Raw genomic sequence first — 26,951 nt, 5'->3', positions numbered from 1 at the left:
TCCATTGTTACATATTATATAATAATTTATTATATATTACATGATATTTTCTACAATATTCTAATATGTATTATTATATAATATATTATGCTTATATGTATACAAAATCTCATTTGCCAACATTCACAGTCTTTGATAGATTGAAAAGAGCAAAACAAAACAAAACAGATTTTTAACCCTGCCCCAGCCCATTTGCCATAATTGGAACTGATTTTAAAGACATTTGAAAAGAAAGAAGCATTTCATCCCAGCCTGAAGAAAGCTTTGGGCAGTGTATTCAAAGGTACAAACCTTTTGTTTTTTCTTCCAATGTCATCTTTTGACTTTTCAGAAGCAAAAATGACCAGGGGAACCCTGAAGTGCTTAGACATTTTTTCTCCCTTTAATTTTTTGGGGGATTTTATCCATTTGGGAACCCATTCTAGAATCCTTTTGTGGAAACCAATTTTTGCTCCCCTACCAGTCCTATTCATCTGAGCTTTGGACAGCTAAGTATACCTTTTCCATCCTCCCTCCCAACTTTTCTTTGAGGCTTTAAAGCTAGAGAGACTTGGGGGTTGCTTACCCCAGATGATTTCCATTGAATTAAGAGGAGCTGAAGTTACTTCAAATGAGGAAATCGATGTCAACAAACCACTGCGGTGGTGATCAGATGGCTTTCTCCCATGCCTGGTATATAATTTCATCTCTTTCTTTCCCTCTTTGCATCCCACCCCCTTCCTTCATCCCACCCCTACTTCCTCCACCAGCCCAGACTTAAATTAGAGGTGGCAAGTGCTGCAGGAGGCCTGAATACCTCTTGGCTTCCAGGGGAAAACACGAAGAAACTCGTTGACAGTCCCCACTTGGCCATTTCAAATACCATAACAGTCAACAGGTTCAAGGGATGGAGGAATAAAAAGTGACCCAGCTAGTTCACGGTGATGGAATGCTGCCGTGAGCAGCTGCCAGTTTCACACTGTACTTAATTCAAGCCCAATTCCATAAGGGACCTGTAAAAAAAAAAAGAATCTTTCCATAGGAAATACTCAGAGAAGTTGGTCTTTAATTTTGAGACAGGATGGTCCTTGTTAGACTTGGCATTAGCATCACATGACATCTCTTTCTGAACTAGCTTAATCTTGGCCCTATAAAAACCAATTTAGTGAAGGGATACAAATTGGGGAGCTTAGCCCAAGAATTCCTCCTTCCAGAACTAAGTGACTTGGGTTATTCTTCTGAAAGCCAGTTTCCTGGATGCTTACTACCTTTCAGGCAGCCAAGTATTGCTGGGCCATTGGACGTCTCTATCAAAACACTCTTGCAAAGACCTATTTCAAAAGGGTGGGGGGCTTATAAAAATATCATGACATCCACTTCAGCTGTAAACCTTTCCTAATAGTTCTTCAGAAAATACATCCACTGTGAAGGATTCCCCTAGAGACAGGTCGGCCTTTCTCTCCTAGCAAAAATATGGCAGCCGATGGGTGTTCCACTAGGATCCAGTGGTGAGGGACAAAGCTCTCTGAGAACATGGAAAATGTGAAACATTTGCTCTTTCTTTCCCAAGCAATCAATCAGGAAAGAATGAACCTGAATCTTAGTTATTTCCATCCCCCTCTGATTTTGCATTATTTCTTTTTGCACACTTTCTATTGCTCTCTCACTGGTCTGATACTTGTGCCTTATGTGTAGCATTCTATATTCTGCCTCCTTCACTTTCTTCAAGTAGACCTCCATGCTTACAATTCACACTTCTCATTTCTGCCCCATAGAACCTATAGGTTCCTTCAAAATGCTGTTTGGGCACCACTCCCTATATGAGAGTGTCCTGGAATCCCTCAGATATTAGCATAATCTTTCTCTGGAAATATTGTATATATTTTACTTTTTTAAAATGCATGCATATGTATCTATATCTATATAGATCTCTCTCTTTCTCTGTCTCTGTCTCTGTCTCTCTCTATCTGTCTCTGTTGCTGTCTCTCTCCCTCCCTTTCTACTTTATTGCACCATGCCCCAAGTAGAATATAAGCACCTTTAGGGTAGTTTTAAGTAATATGTGAATTACTTGTAACAAGCAATAGTTTCGATATTGTTTCACACAAAAAAGAAAAAAAATTACATTGTTCATGTATGTAGTGGGTAGACTCAGAATGTCTAACCTTGACCAGATGAAATTAGATTGAGCTGATTTCCCCCACTTAGTTCTTCGTTAGTAACCTATAAGATGAGTGTTGAGTTTTGTGTCATACCCACATGCTTCATTGCCCTTTTTTGTTGTTGTGCTTTTAATTCTTTCACTTTTAAGGATGTATATTACTTAAAAAGAAGTGTGTAAAAGTTGCAGCTTTTAAAGAGCACACTTCAATGGCTGTTAGAGATATTGCAGAGACCATTGGTGTAATCAAGTGTTTTGAGGATCATTCAAGTCTACTCTGGAACAGGATCAGTTGCACTGAAGAAGAAAGGAAAATGTCTTTCAAAATGAGTAGAACCCCAAACTGACAAGTCATTGCTACAGAACACTACTTCGGTCCTCAGAAATCAAGCACAGACTTTGAGAAAGACTGGCATCTGGAAGGTTGTTACTAATTCCTCTACACTGTGGCATAAGCTTGTCAAAGTTGAAGGAACAGAAAGAATGGTGAAAAAAAAATAGCTCCTAATTGCTACTATGAAGGAAAAAAAAACACTAGTCATGGGCAAGATGGTACACAGACTAGAGCACTGAAGATTGGGAAAATTTAATTTTTACTGATGAAACTCATGGTTTTTTTTTTCATTCAAGGCTACACCAATACCACTGTCAGAAAAAGTCTAGGTGAGCCTGTAAGATGTGGTTATCATCCTCAGTCTGTAAAACTACACCCTCTAAAAAGTTTTTTTTGTTTTCGTTTTTTACTTCCAGTGGGTCTGGACATCTTGTCTACATTGAGGAAATGATGAATTCTAATAAATTTATTGCTTATTGAGAAGCAAGATCATTCTAAATGCTACAATATCACCTTGTACCATGAGACAAATCCTAGAAGGTTAAGAAATTTGTCCAAAAGATGGAAATAAACAAACTTCAGTCACCTGAAAACTCATCTGATTCAAATCCCATCAAAAACTTATGGCCATAATCAAGGTTAGACTTGGAAAAATTGACTGTTTGTCCAATATTCACTTAATATGCAATAGGATGTGTGGTTTCATGATAAAGAATTAAAGGAAATATGTCAGAATCTGATGCATTCAATCATATACAACAAGTGAGTACAGCAAAATGACATATTGTATATTAAAAATATTTTTGAAGTTGCAAAAAATAATAAAGTTTGTTGCATGCGGTAAGTGTAATTATTTTACTTTGTCCCAGGTACACACGAATAGATCACAGTGCTAAGAGCAGAGTAGGAGGAATTTAACAAATGTTTGTTGAATTTAATTAAATTGAATGTTTAGAGGTCAGCTTTGATCAAGTAACTAGGTGAGCAATGATAATAATAATAATAATAATAATAATAAGGATAGTGATTTATATTTGTAGAGGGCTTTCAGGTTTGCTAATAAGTATATGTATATATTTCATTTGAAACTCACAATAGCACCATGAGGTAGGTACTCTGGATACCCATCTTATAGATGAGGAAAGTGAGGCTCATGTGAAGTAACTTGCCTATGCGCGTGCCAGGCAGAATAAGAACCCAGGTCTTGTTTAATTATACCATGTGGCCAAATAAGCCAGTTGTCCCAACAATACCCATATCCCTCATCCCAAATGCATTCTTTTCCTTGCCTTGGAGGGATCTTCTAGGCAGCACTAAAGGGAAAAAGTTAGTGAATAAAATCGTTCTGTTGGATGACCCTATTAAGTGTAACAGATCCACGCTTGTGCCACTGGAGGGGGATGATTGATACTAAGGAGCTGAGTCGATCTTACACACACACACACACACACACACACACACACACACACAAAACAAAGACACTCTTCATTCTGGGACTGCTCCTCTCCTCCCAGTCTGGGCTCCAGACTCCTCACGCACACGTGTTTATGTTGGCAAAGTTGAGCCCCTTACTCGCGGTTTCCCTAAGTCTATTTATTTATGTGATTCTTAATATATTGTAATATGGTCTCCTCCCCAGGTGATCTGTGTTCTGAATAGGACCTTTACTCAAGGCCTCAGGATTCAAATAAAATCTAAGAAGGTTGCCGATATGCCCAAGAGTGTCTTGGGTTACTGCCCTGGCTTCTAAGGTACCATGACTGTGAGCATCTCCTCTCTTCTCTCCTCTCTTTTAATGGTCTCATTTTCCTCAAGGAAGTCACTTCTCCCTTTTATGTTTCCATTCCTTCATTTATAAAATGAAAAGAGTTAAGATAAATAGACAGTCAGGTAGAAAGATAGGTAGATAGATGATAGCTAAACAGAGCACTTACTAAGTACTCAAGATACAAATACAAGCGATGAGAGACAGCACATACAAGGATGTTAAGAGAAAGGGGAGGAAGATTGTCCAAATAGGGGCAATATGGTAGGTGAGAAAAGGAGAGAGTAAAATAGATAGGTAGAGAGAAAAAGAGAAAGATGAGAGAGAATTGAGGAGAGAATGAAACACATATGAGAGAGAGACAGACAGAGACAGAGAGAGGATAAATAGCTATACAGAGCACTTACTAAGTACTTATAATATGCCAGCCACTTTGCTAAGTGCTAATAATACAAATATGAGAAATACAATGTATACAAATGATACAAATATAAGAAAACACGAGGATGTTGAGAAGAGGGGAAGGAAGGGTATTTGAATGGGTCCTATGTGGCAGGTAAGGAACAGGATGTAGAGTATGTTGAGGAGAGAGCAAAATACTTCCACAGCTTTTTAAAGAGATAGATGATAGATTAGACAGACAGACAGAGAGATTGATCAATGGATGGATGAATGGATGGGTGGATGGATAGGTAGATAGATAGATAGATAGATGATAGATAGATAGATAGACAAGATAGATAGATGATAGATAGGTAGACAGATGCATGGATGGAGAGATGGAGAGATAGATGACAAATAGATAGAAAGTAGACAAATAGATACATGATAGGCAGATAGAGCACTTACTAAGTGCTTATTATATGCCAGGCACTTTGCTAAGTGCTAGTGATACACATACAAGCAATGGGAGAAAACACATATACAGATGTTGAGGGAAGGGGAAGGAAGGGTATCTGAATGGAGGTGATATGGCATATGAGGAAAAGGATGTGGAGTCCAGAGTAAAGTGATGAAAGAGTGAGGTGAGGCACTGCTGGACTTCTTCCCAAAATGATGATCGGGGACAGGGAGTCACTGATAGAGAGAGGAGAGCCTCAGGCTTGAGGTGTCCCAGGAGAACAGTATGGTACATGATCACCTTCTAGGTCTGTGACATTCCAAGGAAAGGGCCCCTACGTACAGGTCTCTATTCCAGGAACTCGGTGAAATTGAGAAGCCATGTATGCTTGTAGTGTACAGGAGAGATCCTTGAGTGAAGATCATTTCCCACAATGATTGGGTCCAAAAGAGCCTTTTTGTCAATTGTGGGGAAATATCTGGACTACCACTTGCAGGAGACTGTGTGTGATTTTGCCATTAAGTGACATAACCCACCTTGTACTCTGAATGAGGAAGCTTTGCCTTATAAGAGGCTTTTAAGAGTACAAGACTTTCACAAAGAGGTGAAGATGGTGGCAGTGAGGACACACACAGACACTCATACACATACACACAGAGACATGGACAGTACAGACATGGATGTTGGTGTTGTTTGTCCTTCATTCTCAAAGAGGACCATGACATCAGGAAGGTGATGCCATGACTTGCAGGTGAATTGGATTTAAGTGGGGCAGGGCTGTGCAAAGTCACCAGCCTCACTTTCTCCTCCAGAGCCATCTTTGTCCTGTGGTCAGACATACAGCAGGACAACTAGAGATGGCCCCAGACAGATGGGGCCATAGCAAAGTCTTGAATCTCTAGCATCCCATCTGGATGTATCAAACATTCAGTGAAGCATTTACAAGCTGCGTACTACGTGTCCAATACCATGGTGAGTGTCAGGGATGCAAAGAAAGAGTAAAACCAGTCTCTTCCTTCAAGAAGCTTACATTCTAATGGAAGAGACTTGTTTTTCAGCCATGTCTGACTCTTCCTGACCCCATGGGACCATACTGTCCATGGGTTATTCTTGGCAAAGATACTGGAGTGGTTTGCCATTTCCCTCTCCAGTAGATTAAGGCAAACAGAGCTTAAGTGACTTGCCCAGGGTCACACAGCTAGTGAGTGTCTAAGGACAACTTTGAACTCAGGTCTTCCCGAGTTCAGGTTCAGAGCTCTATCCACTGTGTGCCATCTAGCTGCCTCTGATAGGGGAGATTACATGTAAATAATTAGTTAAATACAGGATTCATGTACAGTAGATGGAAAGTGGTCTTTGAAGGGAAGGATCTAGCACTTGGGAGGACTGCGGAAATCCTCCAGGGGGAGGTGGCCCGTGAACCAGGGATTCTAAGAGGTGGGAGGAAGAACATTACAGGCCTGGGGACAGCCAGGACAAAGGCACAGAAACGGGACTTGGGGTGTAATCACAGGCACGGTTAGGATCACAGAATGCATAGAGAAGGGAAGTAAGACTAGAGAGACAGGTCAGGCCAGGTTATAAAGATCCAGCTACAGCAAGAGGCTTAGGGGATTACCCAGCCCCCACAAAGCCAGGCCTCTCAAGGCCGCCATGCCAAGATAAGGCAGCACCCTCCAACCACTGCCCCAGAAGAAGTCAGGGCTCACTGGATGGCCGTGCCAAGATTAGAAGGGAAGTCATTAGGCCGAACTTGGCTTTGGACTCTAATCTTCTACACCTGGCTTGTGAGCAATCTGACTCTATTCCTCTCCTGCTGTGTTGGAAGAATTCAGGGATTCATTGCAAGGAGTGCTCCCCTGGAGATATTTGGAGGTGGCAAACTTTTTGGTATGAGTACAGAGAATATTTATTATTTGTTTCAATTCCTTATTTACTTTGCTAACCAGTTTAATTAAAATGCCTTTTTCTCTGAATTTGTGTGTCATCTGGCATGGCTGGGGATGGAGACCCATGCTGGTGTCAGCAGGTGGATAATGAAATGCCTTCTATTGGTTTCAATGGAGACAGCCAGGTGGTAGAGGGCAGTGGTGTCAAACTGAAACTAAACCAATAACCATCCCTGCTGGCCATATTTTTACTGAGAAAACCACATACTAACATTATCTATGTTCTATTTTACTTTTAATTATCTTGTTAAATATTTCCCAGTTTCCTTTTTAGTTTCCCATTGCATTTAGCCTGCTTCAGACAGCGTTAAGGAATGTTGCCAGCAATAGCATGTCCTGCTTTTGACACCTCTGGTAGAGAGGGGATAGCATGGATTCAAATCTTTTCTCAGATGTTAATTGTCATTGTGACCCTGAGCAACTCATTTAATCTCTTTCTTCATCAGTTTCTTCATCTGTAAAATGGGTATAATAATAATAACAATAATAATACCTACCTTAGAGGGCTGTTGTGACTCAAGTAAAATATGCTATGCTATATTGAAAAATTATTGACTATTTATTATTTAAAACTCTGTGATTTTATCAGTGGAGGTGTTCCCTCTATCCATATAGCCCACAGACCCTCTCCTTCCCACACATCTTACAGATATTCTTTGTAAGGTGCTGTAGCTAATAACAAAGCAAAACAATCTACTACATGGTGGTCAATGTGCAGAGCTGATGGGACATTCTTCAGGGGCCGGTCAAATGTTCTGTCACTAGTCTGGCACTCAAAGCTTTTCCACATAGACAGGACTTGCCTGATCTCATGCTCTGGGGACACAGAGTTTAAGAACCCAGGATTCTTAAAGAATAAACTCCATGGCATGATGGCAGATACACATTAGAGTGTCTAGAGCACCAGGCCTCTCTTCAGGAAGACCTGAATTTAAATCTGGTTTCAGACACTTCCTAGCTGTGAGACCCTGGGCAAGTCACTTCACCGTATTTGCCTGTTTCCTCACCTGTGAAAATGAATGAATGAATAACATTTAATAAGCACTTAATACGTGCCCAGTGCCCTGAGAATAGTACCTACCTCATAGAGTTGTGAAGATCAAATAAAATAACATATGTAAAGTTCTTTGTAAACTTTTAAAAACACTATATAAATGTTGTGATGATGATGATGGTGATGGCATGCTACTCTATTGGGTTCTTCTAATAGATCATGGAATCTGTAGAACAAGCATTTTGATTTTGGGCAGGAATCCTTAGAATCCTGGAATCAGAGATTGTCAGAGTTGAAAGAGGCACCAGGAGCCATCTAGTTCATTTTGTTCCTTACCCAGAATCCCTTCGACAGCATGAAGTTTCACGGTACAGAGGAAAAAAAGCAAAAATGGAAACAGTAACAGCAACAACAAAACTGTGCCTCTGATCTCAGAAGATCTGAGTTCCAATTCTGACTCTTCTTTCTACTCACTATATGGGAGATTTTGCAAGTTACTCAATCTCCCTCCCTTTCCCCTTCCTCCCTCCCCTCTGACATGAGGAAGTTGGGTTAAATTGTTTCCGAGGTCCTTCCAACTCTAAATTTGGGGTTTTATAATATCCAGCCTAAGCTTAAAGACATCCAAGGAACCCACTTGAGGAAGCCTGTTCCACTCTGGGACAGTTCTTGTTAGGAAGATTTCTCTGACATTCAGCCAAAATTGGCATCTTGCTTCTGGTTGGTTCTCCCCCTCACCCCCCTCTGAGTAAGTCTAATTCTAGGGCAGCTAGATGGTGCAGTGGATAGAGTGCGAGGCCCAGAATCAGGAAAACCTGAGTTCAAATGCAGCCTCAGACACTTATTAGCTGTGTGACCCCGGGCAAGTCACTTAACTCTGTTTGTCTCGGTTTCCTCATCTGTAAAAAGAGCTGGAGAAGGAAATGGCAACTATCATCTTCTCCTCCTTCTCCCATCCTTTTCTATACGCCATGACCAAGTTTCTACTCCAGGAAAAAAATGTCCAGTTCCTTCAACCGGTCCTCACATGGCATGAACTTGAGACCCTTCTGGGTTGCCTTTCTTTGGACATTCTCTTATCAGTGAATTTCCTGACTTCCAGAGCCAAATACAGTATTTGTGATATGTGTTCTGACCAGGGTAGGGCATAGACAAATTAAAACCTCCTTCCTTCTGGATGCAATGACTCCTTTCTTGGGTGTCACAAAGAAGCAGCTGCCTTATCCAGGAATAATCTCCCTGTAGCAGAGAAGGACACATGCTTACTGCTCCCTGTTCCACTTTGCTGCAGACTCAACAGCCCTCCTGCCCCCCAAAAAAACATAAAAGACAGGACAACCCCAAAAAAGAAATCAGAGAACTGACAAAGATCTGTGAGGGGCTGATTGCAAAGCTGGGAAAGATTGACTGCTTTGTCAGTTCTCTGATTTCTTGGTTCTTCTGCTGAAGGGCTCTTTCTAGAGACTCCACTTTCATCTGTTCTTTTCTGAGGCCAGCATGGAGAGCTGCACTCTCAGCTTTGGCTTTTGTCCGAACCTGAGCAATCTCTTCATTGGCTTTGTCTCATTTTTCTTCTGCATGGAGTTTCAGGGCTTGATACTGCTGCTCTTCTTGTTTGACTCGAGTTAAGTAGTCTTGAGCACATTTTTTCAAAGCCTCTTCATTCTTCTTAAACCCTTCAAGAACTCCCTTGAGGTTCTCATATCTCCGGAATAGATCAGACAGAGCTCTCTCCACAGAGTTCAGGTCTGCCAAGGCCTGCTCCTTCTCCATGGTCAGCTGCTGGAAGCTCTTCTGAGAGGCCATATTTGTCCTCTGCTCATCCTCAATCATTTGGGCAATGGTTTTTTCGTATTCAGCCATAATTTTCCTCATTTCCAAAACTCCTTGTCAGTTCTCTTCATATTTTTTCTTCCATTCATTTGCTTCAATTTCTTTAGTGATTTTCTCTTCTCTTATTAAGGTCAGGACTGCAGTCTTATCTGATTCACTGAGACAGATGCTATCCAGGGGACTTTCATCTCCACATGCCACAGACACAGGGGCTTTCTTGGGTAAGCAAAGGTCAAACACCCCCGGAACACTGGATCCATCCTTCCCCATCTTCTGACAGGTATCCTTTTCTAAGCCTTTCACCTCGGACTCAGATGGTTTCTGGCTGGATGATGTAGAAGCCAATTTCTCTTCATCAGTGGCATGGCCATCCCTATTTGAAATGTCTGGTATCTGGGAGATAATTGCTCCTTTACCCTGAGAACACACATCCAAAGTAAGTGATCGAGCTTCATACTTCTTTCCTTTACAGTCACTCCTGAAACTCAAAGACTTGGTCTCGGCTTGGGAATCATCTTCCTCGGTTCTCCCCTCTGGCCCCTGTCCTATCCATAAGCAGCACCTCCACCGTGTACGTCTGACCAGGTCCACTTGGCCCACTGCACCGGGGACAGGATCTGCCGCGGGCTGAAGGCCATGAGCACGGCTATCCCCGTCCCGGCCCCCCAAGAGGGCAAAGCTGGGGTTGGGGGGGATGCAATCCTTTTTTTTTTTTTAATCCCCTGTTTCTTTCAAAATGTAGGGAAACTGTGACAGCCTCCTGTGGCTGCTTCTGGCCGGGCAGCACGGATGTGGTTAGACGTAGACCGTCGGCTCGCCGCCCTCTTCTCTCCCGGAGCTTCCTCCCCAGCCCCGGGCTCCGCTTCTCCTCTCCGCGATCCAATCAGCGCGGAGCTCGGGCTACAGAACCGTGGCTCCCGCTTCTCAGGGATGCCAGCCCGGGCTGCGGGAGGAAGCCGCCCCCTCACTCATCCTCATCCCTCCCTCCCCCCGCCCTCCAGCCCCCGCTCCTCTCCGGCTCTCCCCAGGCAGAACTATGCTATGCCTCCTTTCAAGGAGCTAAGGATAACACTCCCTCTTTTTGTCTGCCATGTCACACTGGTAGCTCATATCAAGCTCGAGCCCACTATGACCCTAAGATCTTTTTCAAATAAACTGTTATCTAGCCTTATCTCCACCATACTATATTTGTGAAATTGATTTTTTGAACCCAAGTATAGAACTTTCCATTTGTTTCTATTTAATTTACCTTATTTGATTAGGTCTATTTTTTTAGCCCATCAGAATCATCTTGGTTCTGGACTGAGATATCTACTCTTTACCTGCCAACCACCAATATCAGAGAGGGCTAGCAGTCCTTCCAAGCCTTCTGTCATGTTCAGCGTGTGAACAGTCAATACATTTTTGTTAAGTATGTGCTATGTACCAAGTACAGTGCCAAGTACTGGGGCTACAAGGCAAAAGACAGGTCTTGCCTTCAAGGAGCTCCTAGTCTAATGGGAAAGACAACATGCATGCATATGTACAAACAAGTTATAGAGTGGATACATTTAAAATAATCTATATTAAGAAGGATTGGGAAAGATATCCTGTAGAAGGTGGGATTTTATCTGGAAACCAGGGAAGCTAGTGGATATAGGTAGGCATAGTGAACAAGCATGCCACCCTGGGCATTTATAAAAATGTTGACTCAATCAACTAATTAGCAAGTATTTACAAGGATAAACCCAAATCCAATCCCTACATTCAAGAGGCTTACATTATATATGAGAGAAGAACAAAACATGTACGCCTATTAAATAAATATATAAAATTTGTGAGACTAACATTAGAGCCAAAGACACATTTCTAGACACTTTCCTACAAGAGGACACTGGGCCACTGTCACTAAGGCTCTAGCTTTGTATGTGTTTGCATATGTTTGGTTAATTAATTGCCCAAGAGCTCTGCTCATCTTTTCTTCTCATTTGATGGGACATCTCCTAAGCCTGGAGATTGAGGCTAGTTAGAAGGTTGTTGCAACAGTTTAGGAGAGACTCAATGAGGGCTAGCATTGGAGCAAGGCAATGAGAGTGGAAAGAAGAGGGATGGATATAGGTGACATTGTGGACCTGGGACTTGTCACCAGTTGCATGTGGAGAGGGAGGAGTGACAGACTGAAGATGGTGGTGCCACTGACACAAATAGGGTAGTCAAGAGAAAGAATGAATCAAAGAATGTGAAAACTGGAAGGAATCCCAGTGGTTATCTGGTCCAACCTACACCTAAAAGGAATCTCCAACATAACTTCCCCTAGAAGTGGTCATCTTTTTTTGAAAGGGGGAACCCTCCTTGGAAACCAACCTTTTCACTTTTGGACAGCTCTGGTTGGGCAGCTAGGTGGCACAGTGGATAGAGCTCTGGTCCTGGAGTCAGGAGGACCTGAGTTCAAATCTGACCTCAGACACTTACTAGCTGTGTGACCTTGGGCAAGTCACTTAACCCCGTTTGCCATCTATAAAACGAGCTGGAGAAGAAAATGGCAAGCAACTCCAGTATCTCTGCCATGTAAACCCCAAATAGGGTCATGGAGAGTTGAACATGACTAAAACAACTCAACAATAACAAGATTTATCTCCCCCAAATCCTAAATTTCCTTTTGTGCAGCTTCTGTTCACGGTCCCTGGTTCTGCTTTCTAGGGCCAAAAAAAGGAGTTGAATTTCTCCTCCACTTGACAGTCCTTCATATATCACAGACTTAGAACCGGAAGGGACTCAGAAGTCATTCAGTACAGCCTCTTCTTTTTACAGATAAGGAAACTGAGACCTAGAAAAATGAAGTGATTTTCCCAAGGTAACACAGGTAGTGTGTGACAGAACCAGGATTCAAACCCAAGTCCCCTAACTCCAGATTCCATTATACCATGCTGCCTCCCAAACACTAGAACATGGCTACCATATCACCTACTTTCAGCCTTCTCTCCTCATTCCTAGCCCTTTTAAATTCATCCTCATATGACATGGACTCAAGATCCTTCACTACCCCATTTGTTCTCCATTAAACACTCTCTAGCTTATGATCGTCTTTCCTAAACTGTGATGCCATGATCTGAACATAATACTCCCAGAAGTGGTCAGGGCAGGACAGAGTGAAAAGAAAGTATACATGTCCTTATTTCTCAAAGTTTTCCATCACTTATGGCACCCAATATCACATCTGCTTTTGTTACCTGCCCGATCACATTTTGAGCTTATAGCCCACTAAAACCTCCAGATCTTTGTCAGACATTTTTTTTCTAATCTTGTACTTGTCAAATTGATTTCTTGAGCCCAAGTATAAGATTTGACATTTTTTCCCATTGAATTTCATCTCATTGGATTCAGCCTTTGAGCCTCAGGATGATCTGCATTTGACTAAGGTTTAGCCTTAGTCACCAGATTTGCAGGAGGGATAAGGAGAATTGGAAAGACAAATAGAAAGGATTCCAGTTTTATTTTACCCTGACCCAAAAGACTTAGCAGGAGGTGCTAACTGTGTGGGCATTAGTAAAAGACAGAATTATTAAGAAGTGTGTTACTGGAAAGAATTTCCTGAAGATTTAACCCAATCTGCCTGCCAAGAGTAGATGTATTAGGAACTCCATTTAACACAGGTTAAATTTTGTGGGGGTTCATTCACCCATTCAAGGCTTCCCCTGAGACCATCAGAATTTGACTCATTTTACCTGTTCCCTGAGGGTATTCAATTCCTTAGTAAGAAACTGTAACCACCAAGACCAGCTAGAACTATTGAAACTCAGGTTCTTATTACACTTTGAGTTGCTATGGGCCTCAGAGGGTCACCTACTCTGATTCGTAGCTGTTGGACTGACTCAAATGTAATTAGAACTAGTTGCCCCAAATCTTGATATAACATTCAACCCAGATAGAAAAAGCTATGTCCCATGCTTGCTACCACTGGTACCAACCACATATGCAGTACAATCTCACAGTCACATATGGCCCAATTGAAGGAGTTGTCTCTTAGAAACCTTGACTCTTTCAAATTTTAGTGCACAGACCACCTCCTACAAGAAGCCTCTCTGATTTTCATAGCTATCAATATTTTTTCCTTTCTCAAATTGTAATATATACTTACTATTTCATAGGGTATCTTCCCTCCCCCCCCTTCCCCATGATAAAACCTTTGTATTATGTGCTAATACTGGGCACACAGTAGGTCTTTAATAAATGCTTATTGGATTGAAGTAGCCAGAAGTGGTATGGCAAGAATGTTGCTGTATTTATGAATTCATCTTTGTTGGTTTCACAAGAAATTAAATAGCATATGGAAAAAGAAAAGAATGTGGAAATTGGAGAACTGGCCACTTGAGGAACAGATAAAGATTTCTAGTTAGAGATGGGATCTGTCATCCATGTCTCAGGTATAGCTATTGTAGCTTACTGACTTGCTGAGGCTCTTTATCTAACCCAAGATTTATCAAAAGCAGCTAGATATACACATGTCCTCCTTCCCTGGATGTTTTCAATAATACAGACTGGTCCCAGAATACCTTCTGCCTGTCTTCTATCCAGGAAACAGAGGAAACAGAGAGGCAAGACAGTCTGATTTGTCTTGGACAAGATATTTCTGGTCTAATCCAATTCAACAGGCATGAATTTTTTAATGTTATTGTTTGATTTCATTTTTACATCATCATTTCAAGGTATGTACCCACCCACCCCCAGCTAGGTGGCATAGGGCAGCTAGGTGATGCAGTAGATAGAGCACTGAGCATGTAATCAGGAAGACTCACCTTTTATGAGTTCAAATACAGACTCAGACAATTACTAGCTTGTAGGACCCTAAGCAAGTCACTTAACCTTGTTTGACTCAGTTTCCTCATCTGTAAAATGAGCTGGAGAAGGAAATGGCAGATCACCCAGTATCTTTACCAAGAAGACCCCAGATTGGGTCATGAAGAATTGCGCATGACTGAAAAGTGACTCAACAACATCTCCAAGCATCAACCCTGCAACAAAGAACTTTTAAAAAGAGATATAAAACAGTTCTTAAAAAAACACACACACACCTTTTGATTGACAGTGTTGGAAACTTGTATCTTCCCTCCTCTCCCCTCCCCTCCCCCACCTTTTTGAAGAAGAGAGGGAAGAACATGTTTGTTTGTTTTTTTCATCTCTTTTTCTGGGCTAAGTTCCAACAAACATAAATTAAGCACCTACTCTGTGCAAGGCATGACTCAACATGGGTTAGTGGCTAAAAGGCTAGGTTCAGAGTCAGGAAGACCTGGTTTCAGGTTCTTCCTCAGATATTCAGTGGCTGCTGTGAGACCCTGGGAAAGTCACTAAGCTTTCAGTGTCCCAGGCAGCCAGGCAGCTCTCTCAGACTATATGTAGAAAAGATTTCTTTCCCTTCTTCCCTTCAATTATCAACTTCCCCTCCTTGTTTGTACACCCCACCCCATTCATGTATGTAATACACTGCACTAACCAACTTCCCATATATTCAAAGAATTTACATTTGAGGGTGGTGAGAAAGTAAAGTAATAATTACCTGCCCCATCAGGAAAGAGATAATTATTGGTGGAAGGAGCAATAACTCGAAAGGCTTTTGGTATCTTTATCAATTATTAAGGACAATGTCTGTATATATTGAATGATTCTGGAATAGCTTCTAATTATCCATAAGTCTAAATTTCCTTCTTTCTAAAATGAGGCAATTGGAGTAGATGGCCTAACCAGCAATACCAGTCTCTTAAAAGTATCTAGGTGGTACAGTGGTTAGAGCAATGGACCTGGAGTCAGGAAGACCTGAGTTCAAATTCAGCCTGAGACACTTACTAATTGTGTGACCCTGGACAAGTCACTTCACCTCTATCCACTTCAATTTTCTCATCTGCAAAATGGGGATAATTATGGCACCTAACCTCCTAGGATTGTTATGAGGATCAAACGAGATATATGTAAAGTGCTTTGCAAACATGATGATGATGATGATGATGATGATGATGATGAAGGTACCAAGGATTGGCTCAGATCTATACTAAACCAGAGCATTCCCTGGAAGGCGCCTATGTTAGAAATTTTCACCACCATCTTATGGCCTTCCTTATCATTTCTCTTTTTCATAAAAGAAAAATGTAGATGCCCAATACAGTGTGTTGTTAAGGGGAAACACTCAGCATGGGGGCATTCGGTTTCCTTGAGTTCTGCACAGTTATTAAATTACAATTCTATTTTAGGGCTGGAGGAAAACTTGTAGATTCTACCATGCTTATTTGGCAGATAAGGAAACCAAGTCAGTGAGTCATTCATACAATAAGCATTTATTAAGGGCTTACTGTGTCAGGCACTGTGCTTTGGGCTGGGGATACAAAGGAAGACAAAAACAAAAAGCCACATCAACAAAACCCTCCATCCTTACTTTCAAGGAGTATGCATTCTAATTGGAGAGACAATGTGAAAATATCAAGGTAGACACAAGATAGTTATCGAGTAGATGGAATGTTGTTTGAAAAGGCCAGGCATTATTTAGTTCCTGAAACCTATGACTGTTAAGAGTTTTGAGGGCTACAACACCATTTACAACCACTATCTCGTTTGGGCCTCATGAGAATTCTGGGGCATCACTGGTGCCAGTATCTCGTGTGTGTGTGTGTGTGTGTGTGTGTGTGTGTGTGTGTGTGTGTGTTGTGTACATGAATGTGTATACATACACTCATACATACACATGCATATATACATGCGCACGCGCACACACACACACACATATGTATATGGCTGTGAGGGATTTTTGAGATGATCTAATCCCACCTTCTAATTTTTCAGATAAGGAACCTGAAGCCCAGAGGTGAGTGACACTAGACAGTAAATAGAAGAGCTAGGATTTGAAACTCCAATTCAGTGCCCTTTCCATTAGGATTAAACTTGGTTTCATGATGTGCATCATGTCTAAGTGACTTGCCCAAGGGCACAGAGAGGAGATTCTAACTCAGCCCTTCCTTATCTGTACTTCTGCGTGTGGAGTCTGAGTGCCTGGCACACGAGGCATCCAATGCCAAGTGTTTGACGATCAATGACTTGGTTATCTGTCTCATGTTTTGTCTACTACACTTCTGATGGCTTTCTCCAGTTAGTAGCAAATGGATAATAACTCTATTAAATTGGGACTTTAATGAACCCAGTATTCCCAGGAAAATGGAACAAAATATCTGCAAATTCCATGTTCCCACAATTTCTTTAAGCATAAGTCTCCTCCTCCAAGCTGCAGGTTGATCGAGTTGTTGACTTCTCTCCCATTCTAGATGGTGCTCTCCCAGCTTCTCCCTTCCCCCACTCCAGCCCAGTGTCCTTGCTCAGGGAGAGATGCTGAGCTCTGTTTATTTAGACTTCTCCAAAAGCTGACAGTTTGAATCAAGCTAAATGGCCTGAAGTATACCAACCATCCCGTTATTTATTTTACAATATTTTACCGGCGTAACCCAATACACCCCATCTCCATCCCTTGTTTACGGGGGAGCCCCAGTGACCGCATCTGTCTCCCATGTCGAGAATTCTACACCCCCTCCCCTTCTTCCCCAACATCAAGGGCATCCTGAATGGTTTCCAAACGTGGCCATTCACACAGGGAGACAGGGAGGCTCGGAAGTCCCTGTACAAACAACAGAGGGGGTAAGAGTAGAGAAATAAACAGTCAGAGGTGGTTACACATGTCTGTGTTTGATATGTGGCATGAGACAGCTCTCGAAGGTGGGCTGAGGCTCCAACTGCAGGATGCCAAAGTAACCAAGTGGAAAGGGAAACATTTAATCAACTGGTAATTCATCAGCATAGGATTTAGAGCTAGAATGGACTTCGGAGGTCACCTAGTCTAAACCCCTCATTTTCCAGATGAGGAAACTGAGGTCCAGAAAAATTAGGTGATTTGCCTCATGGTCATACAAGTCACGTAATACCATAGACTTTGGCCTCAAAAGGGCTTTATAGATCATTTAGCCCAACACATTCATTTTACAGGTGGGGAAACTAAGGCTCAGAAAGGTAATATTACTTACTCATGGTCATAAAGGTCATAGGATCTTAGATTTAAATCTAGCTTAGCCTGAAGAAGAGATAAGAGAAGATATCTCCCCCTGTTTTTTTGTGCAGATTGGGAGCCATGGTTGTGGATCACTGACTATGTCAGATATTTTGGATATGTTGGTTAGTTTTAGTGACCTTTTTCCTTTTCCTTTTTTTTTGGGGGGTGTGAGGCATCGGGGTTAAGTGACTTGCCCTAGGTCACACAGCTCATAAGTGTAAAGTGTCTGATGCCGGATTTGAACTCAGGTCCTCCTGACTCCAAGGCCAGAGCTCTATCTATTGCACCACCTCGCTGCCCCTTTCTCCTTGTTTTTTAAAGCTCTTTAAAAATGGTAATTCTCTGGGGATGAGGAAGAAAAGTAGTGAGAAAAGTAGGTGACATAAAAGTAAAAAAAATCAATAGAATTAAAAAAGAATCAGTTCCAAATAAGAGCTATCATTTAGTCTAACTCCTAATTTTACCTCTGTGTAAACTGAGGCCCTTTGAAGGGCTGCCCTTTCTCTCTTGATCAGAGCACAATTGGAGTGCTGAATTAATTTCTGGATGCCACATTTTAAAAGAGATATTGCCAAGCTGCAAATGTCCAGAGGAGGATGACCAGGATTGTAAGAGGTCTTGGAATCATGGTCTATGAAGATCTGTTGAAGGAATTGGGAATGTTTCACTCAGAGAAGAAGAGACTCAGGGGGAATAAGATTCCTATCTTGAAGTATTTGAAGTATTTGTCATGGGATAGAAATCAGTATTGTTCTGCTTGGTTCCAGAGGGCAGAAGCCATGGATTAGAAGTGGCAGAGGGGAAGAATTAGGATTGATGTCAGGAAGTACTTAGCCAACGGTAAGAGCTATCCTAATGGAGTATGGATTCCCTTTGGAGGTAGGGGATTCCTGCTTGCTGTAAGTCTTCAATCAAAGCCAGTGTGACCATTTATTAGGTAGATTTTATAGGGGATTGTTGTAGAGTCATGGGCTTAACAGAATGGCCTCTGAAATATCTTCTAATATTGGGATTTGGGGACTTGCCCAGATGAGCACTTTGCCTGATGTCACCTGAGCTGGGCTTCACAAATCATTACGGATTCTGAGGAGAATGGAGACCTGAGGTTGGTTTTGAGATTCTAGCCTGCACCCAAAAGCCCAAGATCATTGGTTACTCAAGATCATGGACCTAGTGCCATTTGGATCTGGAGGGGACACAACAGCCTTGCCCTATGATAAATGTTTTTCAGTAAAAGGAACAATCAATGGTTTAGGAATCAGAGTACTTGGTTTCAGTGCCACCTCTGATGCTCTTACTACTTCTGTGACCTCAGGTTAGTCACTTCCGCTCTTTCAGCATCAGTTTCCTTAAATGTAAAATGGGGAGGCTGTTAGTTTCTGAAGTTAGTTTCTGAAGCCCTCTTCAGTTCTCAGTACAGCATTTCATGATCCTATGGCCATGCCAACAGATCACTGATTAGAGAGTTCAGAAATGTCAGCAACCACCTCAATCTCTTTAGCTTGGAAATGGCAGAACAAATATGGTTCATAAAGAATTGTTAAATCACAAAAGGAGGAGGTGGTAAGAGAGCTGTTCTTAGTGGTCCAAGTTATCTGACAACTCAGGTTCCTGAAATAACTGGCAGATGTAATCCCTGAGCTGTGCTCAGTGATACTTAAAAGACTTTAACAAATGGGAGAGGTACTATAGGATTGGAAAAGGGCAAACATTCTCTTAACATTACAAAGAGGGAAATGGGTAGACTCTGTGAACTAAAATGTCAATGAGTTTGACTTCAGTTCCTAGGAAAATTCTCAAGGGAGGGTCAATGGATATTTAGAAAAGGAAGCAGTGGTCAAAAAAAGTTAGCACAGCTTCATCAAGTATGGGTCAAGCCATATAATAATATTATAATATTATAGTCATAGTATAATTTGTTGTTTTTTTCTCATTTTATTTTGTATCAGTTTATACAAGTCTTAAGATTCTCTTAATTGGACTTTTTCATCATTTCTTTTGGTACAATCATATTCTGTTACCTTCAATTATCAAAATGTATTCAACCATTCCCCAGTTGATGGAATCCCCCTTTGTTTTCTATACTTTGTTATACCATAAGGTGCTGCTACAAATATTTTTGTATTTCTAGATTTTTTTCCTTTTTAAAAAAATCTTTTTGGTCTATAAGTCTAGTGATAGTATCTCTGGGTCAAAAAATTTGTACGGTTTCATGAATTTTGGGGGTATTATTCCAAATTACTTTTCAGAATGTCTGAATTAAGTCACAGCTTCATCAAGAATTGATTAATGTATCTGTGTTCCCACAACCCTCTTCCCCCTGTCAATTATCAGTTTTCCTTTTTTGTCATGATAGCCACTTTGATAGGCATGATATAGAAGAATTGTTTTAAGGAACATTTCTCTAATTGTTAGTAATTTGGAGCATTTTTCACATGATTATTGATAGCTTGTGCTTCTGAGAATTTCCCATTTATATCCTTTGATCTATAAAACAATTACTCATTCTTATATTTCTATCATCAGCCCTTTACATATCTTATATATTGGAATTTTATCAGAAAGATTTGCTGCAAAGATCCCCCTCCTCAGTAACTGTTTCTCTTCTAATTCTGATTTCATTGATATGATTTGTGCAAAAAAGTTCCAATTTGATATAACCAAAATTGTTTGTTTTTTTTTTTATCCCTTATCTGCTCAAGAACTCTTCCTCTCTCTATGGTTGTGAAAAGTATCTCCTTCAAAGAAAGTAGCTCCTTCTTTGCTCCTCTAATTTGGTTATAATATAACCTTTCCTATCTAGGTCTTGTATAGTTTTGGAATTTATTGTGGTATATGGTATAACATGTTAGTCTAAACTTAATTTCACCCCAACCATTTTCCAATTTTTTCCAGGAGTTTTATCAATTAGTGACTGCTTTCCCCGGTAGCTAACATCCTTGGGTATGTCAAATAGTATGCTATTATACTGAATTTCATATATGTCTTACGTATTTACTCTGTTCCACTCATCATCATTTCTACTTTTTAACCAATGCAAAATTGTGTTAACAATTATTGTTTTGCCTGGAAATATATAAACTGATGCAAAGTGAAGTGAGCAGAACCAAAACCTTGTACACAGTAACAACAATATTGTGCTATGGTCAACTGTGAATACCTTAGCTATTCTCAGCAATACAATGATCCAACATAATTCTGAAGGACTTGTGATGAGAAATGCTATCCCCCTCTAGAGAAAGAAATGATAGAGCCTAAAAACTGATCAAAGCATACTTTTTTACTTTCTTTATTTTTCTTGGGATTTGGGGCAGGGGTCTGTGTGTTCTTTTGCCACATGGCTAATATGGAAATATGTTTTGCATGACTGCACATGTATAATCTATGTCAAATTGCTTGCCTTCTCAAGGAGGGGGGAGGGGAAAGAGAATTGGGAACTCAAAATTAAAAAAAAAGCATGTAAAAATTGTTTTTACATGTATTTGGAAAAAATATATAAAATTTAAAAATAAAAAAATGTTGGTTTTGTCATATAGTTTAAAATCTGGCCCTGCTACACCCTCTTCCTTCCCATTTAAAAATATTATTTCCCTAGAGATTCTTGACATTTGCTCCTCTAGGGCAGGAATTTTTAATCTTCTTTACCTTCTGGACCCCTTTGGCAGTCTGGTGAAGCTTATGGACCTCTTTTCAAGATAATGGTTTTAAATCCATAAAGGAAAATGCATAAGGTTATAAATATAACCAATTATATCGAAATTCTATTCTCTCTACATATTTACAGATGTACATCTATGTATATACATATGTATTTGCACACTTTCATGACACCCAGGTTAAGAAACATTTATTTAGGTGAATTTTGCTATGAATTTGTCTGGTTCTATAAAATAATCCTACAACAAGGGTGGCAGAGAAGGGAGGGAATTAAAAACCTCCCATTCACTTATATTATCAAATTTTGACCAATCTTTTCCTGGGACTTCCAGACCCAACCTCTCCTTGACCGAGCAAAGAAGAGTTCCTCTTATTTATCCCACTAATAATAATGTTGATTTATGAATGGGGAATGAGATTGTTTCCCTTAGAGTCTTAATTCATTTCTTCCTCCTTTTTGTTTTCTGATTCTTTCTCATTTTATCTTCTATACTTTAGATTCCTTAGTCCACTAATTTTCCCTTTGTCTCTTCAATGTCTCTGAGAGAACATTTTGCCGTTTACCTCTACTATTTCCGGCATTTTTTTTCTGTACAATTTCTTAAAATACAGTGTTCATATTTCCTTTTCCATGATTTTTAAAAGATTCCTTAAGGACTTATAATCCTTAGATTTTTTTTCTTTTGCAGCCTATCATAACATTTAGTATTCTTATTTTCTAGATCTCTCATGTGTTCCTAAAATTCCTGTGGTCTTCTGATTTTTTTTTCAATTAATTGTTTCCACCTCTGCGTTTTCTCCAATTTCCCCCCTTTTTAGAGAATCTACAATTTTTCAAATGGTTTCCATCTTTTGTCCCACTTTCCTGCTCTTCAGTTAGACTTACTGATTCCTTCCTTAAGAGTTCCAAATTTCTGTCCTCATCCCTTTGATATTTTTACTAAATTCTTTGATCTTTGCCCCCATTTTGGAACATCTTGTAGTTGTCCCATTGTCGTTTCAGGGGCTTTTGCAGAGATGCTGAAGTAGCTTCACCTTCCTAAGGGAGCTTACGAATCATTTTCCTTTATTGTTGTTGTTCAGTGGTTTCAATCATGTCTGACTCTTTGTAACTCCATTTGGAGTTTTCTTGGCAAAGACAACAGAGTGTTTGCCATTTCCCTCTCTAGCTCATTTTATAGATGAGGAAACTGAAGCAAATAGAGTTAAGTGACTTGCCCAGGATCACACAGCTAGTAAGTATCTGAGGTCAGATTTGAACTCAGGTCTTTCTGACTTCAGATGAGGCACTCTATTTACTGCATTACCTAGCTGCCTTTTTCCTCTGTTGCACAGTACTTATTCATTTTAAGTCTTCTTTTCTTTGAACATTTGTATGTTCCTCTTCTTTAGTTGGCTTTTACTAACCTTCATCTCTGCTATGTTTTTCTACTGTGTCTTTGCTGCAAGCTTGCTTTTTCCTGCTCAGCCTTTTCCTTCTGTCCACCCAGAGTTCTTTCCTCTGCCCTTGTTGTGAATTTGTTGTTCTCTCAGACAACCAGAGTTGAATGAGATCTGTGACTCTTGAATTGGGAGAGTGAAGTGTAGGGAGATGCCCAAGAGGCCATGCAATTGGTTCTTCTCTCCACTCCTCTCTTGGCTCCATCTTTCTTTCTGAGACTGAGTGCTCTAAGTCTGTTCACTAGAGACGGCAAACAAAATGGTCTGTGGGTCATGTCTGGCTTGCCTTACTGTTTGTTTTGGTCCATTTTGTGAGCTAAGAATGCTTTTTACATATTGAAATAGTTGGAAAAAATTATAACAAGAATAACATTTCATGATGCATGGAAATCATATGAATTTCAAATTTCAGCATCCATAGGTAATGTTTTTACTAGACCCCAACCTATTAATTTCTGTATTGTATATGGCTACATTTGTGCTATAACTGCAGAGTTGAGGAGTTGAGAATGAGAACATATGTGGTACTTTCATAGCTTTGCACTGCTCCTTGGGGCACTGCAAATCACGAGACACTTAAAACTCAACAGTGTTTCAAGTGTCATGTATGTTGCTGTATTAACATATTTCACTTAATTTCATTTATTTTCTTTATTTTATTTTATTTTTTATCAATGGATGGCTATCATGTCAAAACAAGAAGAGAAAAAAAATGCACTTTTTTGAGTTCAGAGTCCAGATTGACATTTTTCTGAGTGAAAAGAATCCCCTTTAACAGCTATTATTGAACACTGAGTGGCTTTAAAAATTAAATTTTGCTGAAGACTTGATTATGTTTCTTAATGAATTCTATGAGAACACTAGGACTTATATGCCAAACTTATACCACAGTAAAGTCATTTCAATAACAAGAATGTTGTAATACCAAAGTGATTTATATACTCCCTGTGCTGTCTCAGGTTAAAACATAAAACAATATCTCCATTCCCATACAAATTTGCAAGAGACATATTTTCCGAGCTCAAACTACAGTTCCATTAGCATTTTTTTGGACCTTGAAGTAAGTGCAAAAGAAATATCCATATTTCAACATCTATTTATCTAACTGTGAAATTGAGACATTTCTACCTTACCTTCAGTTAGAAGTGACTGTTCTGTAACACGACGTGTTAAAAGGTAAATATCCAGAGAAAATCTGACAGAATTCTACAGCATTTTGTTGTTCAGTTATTTCAGTTGGGTTCCACTCTTTGTGACCCCACTTGGAGTTGTTGGGGTTTTTTTATTTTTATTTTTTTGCTTTTTGATGAGGCAATTGGGATTAAGTGACTTGCCCAGGGGCACACAGCTAGTAAGTGTGAAGTATCTGAGGCTGGATTTGAACTCAGGTCCTCCTGACTCCAAGGCTAGAGCTCTATTCGCTGTGCCACCTAGCTACCCCCCATTTGGAATTTTCTTGGCAAAGATACTGGAGTGATTTGTCTTGTCCTTCTCCAGCTCATTTTACAGGTGAGGAAACTGAGGCAAACAGGATTAAGTGACCTGCTCAGGGTCACTCCAACTCAGGAAGATGAGTCTTCCTGACTTCAGGTCCAGCGTTCTATCTACTGTACCGCCTACCTGCCCAAATCGCCATTAACAGATGAATGTTTGCAACTGATTTTGAGGATAGACAACACTATTATCCAGAAGTAAGAGAAATATTAACGTCCCCCCCCACAAAGGATTCCATTCTCCTCATAGTAGACTTGTATTACAAAAAATTATTTATTATTATATTTTGAATTTGTGAATCAATAAAAATTTGTGAAAATTTGTTTTCTCTCTTGTTATATATGTACCTACATAATATCTTTGATTTTGTCTCTTGGCTCTCCAGGTCTTGAATATTTACTGTACGGCCATTTCCAGAAAAAAAAAGTTTGCTCAACACTGTGCAATGACCAACTCTAATAGACTTAGCTCTTCTCAGCAATACAATGATCTAACATAACTCCAAAAGACTCAAGATGGAAAATGTTCTCCACATCCAGAGAAAGAACTATGGAGTCTGAATGCAGATGGAAGCATGCTGTTTTCTTTTTTTTTTCTTTCTTGTGGTTTTCCCCTTTTGTTCTGATTCTTCTTTCACAACATGACTAATGTGGAAATAGATTTAATATGATTGTACATGTGTAGCCTATTTCAGATTGCATTCCATCTTGGAGAAGAAGAGGAGGGAGGGACAAAAAAATTTGGAACTCAAAATCTTATAAAAGTGAATGTTGGAAATAAAAAAAAGAAAATTAAAAAAGAAAAGAGAAAGTTTGCTGATCTCTGTTCTATATTGACATTTTGAAGGGAATTACAGCTGGGCTTCTCAGCTAGGTGGCTTAGTGGATAGAGTGTTGAATCTGGAGTCAGGAAGATCTGAGTTCAAATCCTCCTCAGATATTTGCCAATTATGTGAACATCAGACAAATTACTTAAAATCTTGAGTATTCATTTCCTCATCTATAAAATTGGGATAATTATAGCATTTATTTCACAAGGGTTATTTTAAAGACCAAATAAAATGACATTTAAAGTGATTTGCAAAATTTTTAAATGATATGTAAATGCTAATGATTAATAACAATGGTGATGATGATAAGGAGAACAATGATGATGATGAAGGGAGAGTCCAAGCAACTCTTACAATTAGGTCTCTTCCCCATTGTCTACTCATTCCTTCTGCGGTTGCTTTGTCCGCCTGGGTAGGATGAAATATTTTTAACTAGCACTGTACTCCTGGACCTCTCGGTTATACCCAGTTTTTTTGAGGCTACAAACTTGCCTATAGCTTTTCTCTTTCTTTCTTAAATCTCAGCACTAGTCTTATTCACAACGCTCTGACTTCCCTGTAATTGGGTTCCTCCCTGGGACACTGACAAGAAATTAAATCTGAAAGCTGATGTTTAAAGCCATTGGTACTTCCAATGATTCAGGACCACCCCAGGCAGCCTGGTTGAAGGCTTTCAGTGGCATGGTACCAGGCTAGAGCACCCTTGACAACGGGCTAGTTATTGTATTTGGTTATTGTTTTTCTGTAGGAATTGCCTTTCCTGATCCTCTTTCGTGATAATACCTTTCCTCTATTGGTTATTTCCAGTGCATCCTGCCTCAGTCTGTCTTGTTCATTGATGTTTTCATGCTGTCTCCCCCATGAGTTCCTTATCTTTATTTCTATCTCTAGCACTTAGCTCATCACCTAGCACCAAATAGGTAGGTAGTTAATAAATATTTGTTGACTGGCTTTCAATTGCCCTCTTCTTGTCTTTGTATTTGCTTCATTTGGGGACATTTTTTTCTGGTTTATTCTGAGTGTTGAAGGGGGAACTATATCTCAGATTACCTCTCACTCTACCTATTTTCCCCAAGAATTCCTGTAGTTACTATTTTTAGAAAATTTACAAATGACATGAATCTGAGGGGGCAGAGGAGTATTGCTAACACACCAGAAGATAGCCTCAGGATGCATGAAGTACAGGAAGCATTTCTCCAATTATTTCTTACTTATCCTGTATATAGCTCACTTTGTACATATTGTTTGCATGTTGTTTCCCTCATTAGATTACAAACTCCTTGAGGGCAGGGACTATCCCCCAACACATAGTTGCTGCTTACTTTTAAAATTTATTGAATTGATTATTGGGCTGATCTATTGAGTTGAAATTTAATGGGGATGAATACAAAGTCTTGCACTTGAGTTTGAAAAAAAAACAACATTCAGAGGGGAGCAGAACCAAGATGGCAGAGTGAAAGCAGTGACTTACCTGAGCTCTCCCCCAAACCCCTCTAAATACCTATAAAAAATGGTTGTAGACAAATTCTAAAGCAGCAGGACCCAAAAAAGACAGAGTGAAGCAAATTTCCAGCCCAAGGCAATCTGGATGATTGATCAGAAAGGTATATCTTGCC

The 26,951-nt window shown here is 40.1% G+C and overlaps 1 pseudogene; it reads right to left on the bottom strand.

Moving 5' to 3' along the window:
• Positions 1 to 6,450: 6,450 nt before the first annotated feature.
• Positions 6,451 to 10,494, bottom strand: LOC110197748 (transforming acidic coiled-coil-containing protein 1 pseudogene; annotated as a pseudogene).
• Between the last annotated feature and the right edge of the window lie 16,457 nt (positions 10,495 to 26,951).

Source organism: Phascolarctos cinereus, unplaced genomic scaffold (assembly GCF_003287225.1).
Source record: "Phascolarctos cinereus isolate Bilbo 61053 unplaced genomic scaffold, phaCin_HiC Scaffold_726;HRSCAF=1367, whole genome shotgun sequence".
Taxonomy (NCBI): domain Eukaryota; kingdom Metazoa; phylum Chordata; class Mammalia; order Diprotodontia; family Phascolarctidae; genus Phascolarctos; species Phascolarctos cinereus.
The sequence above is the reverse complement of the archived record's forward strand: the minus strand, read 5'-3'. Positions and strand labels throughout refer to the sequence as shown.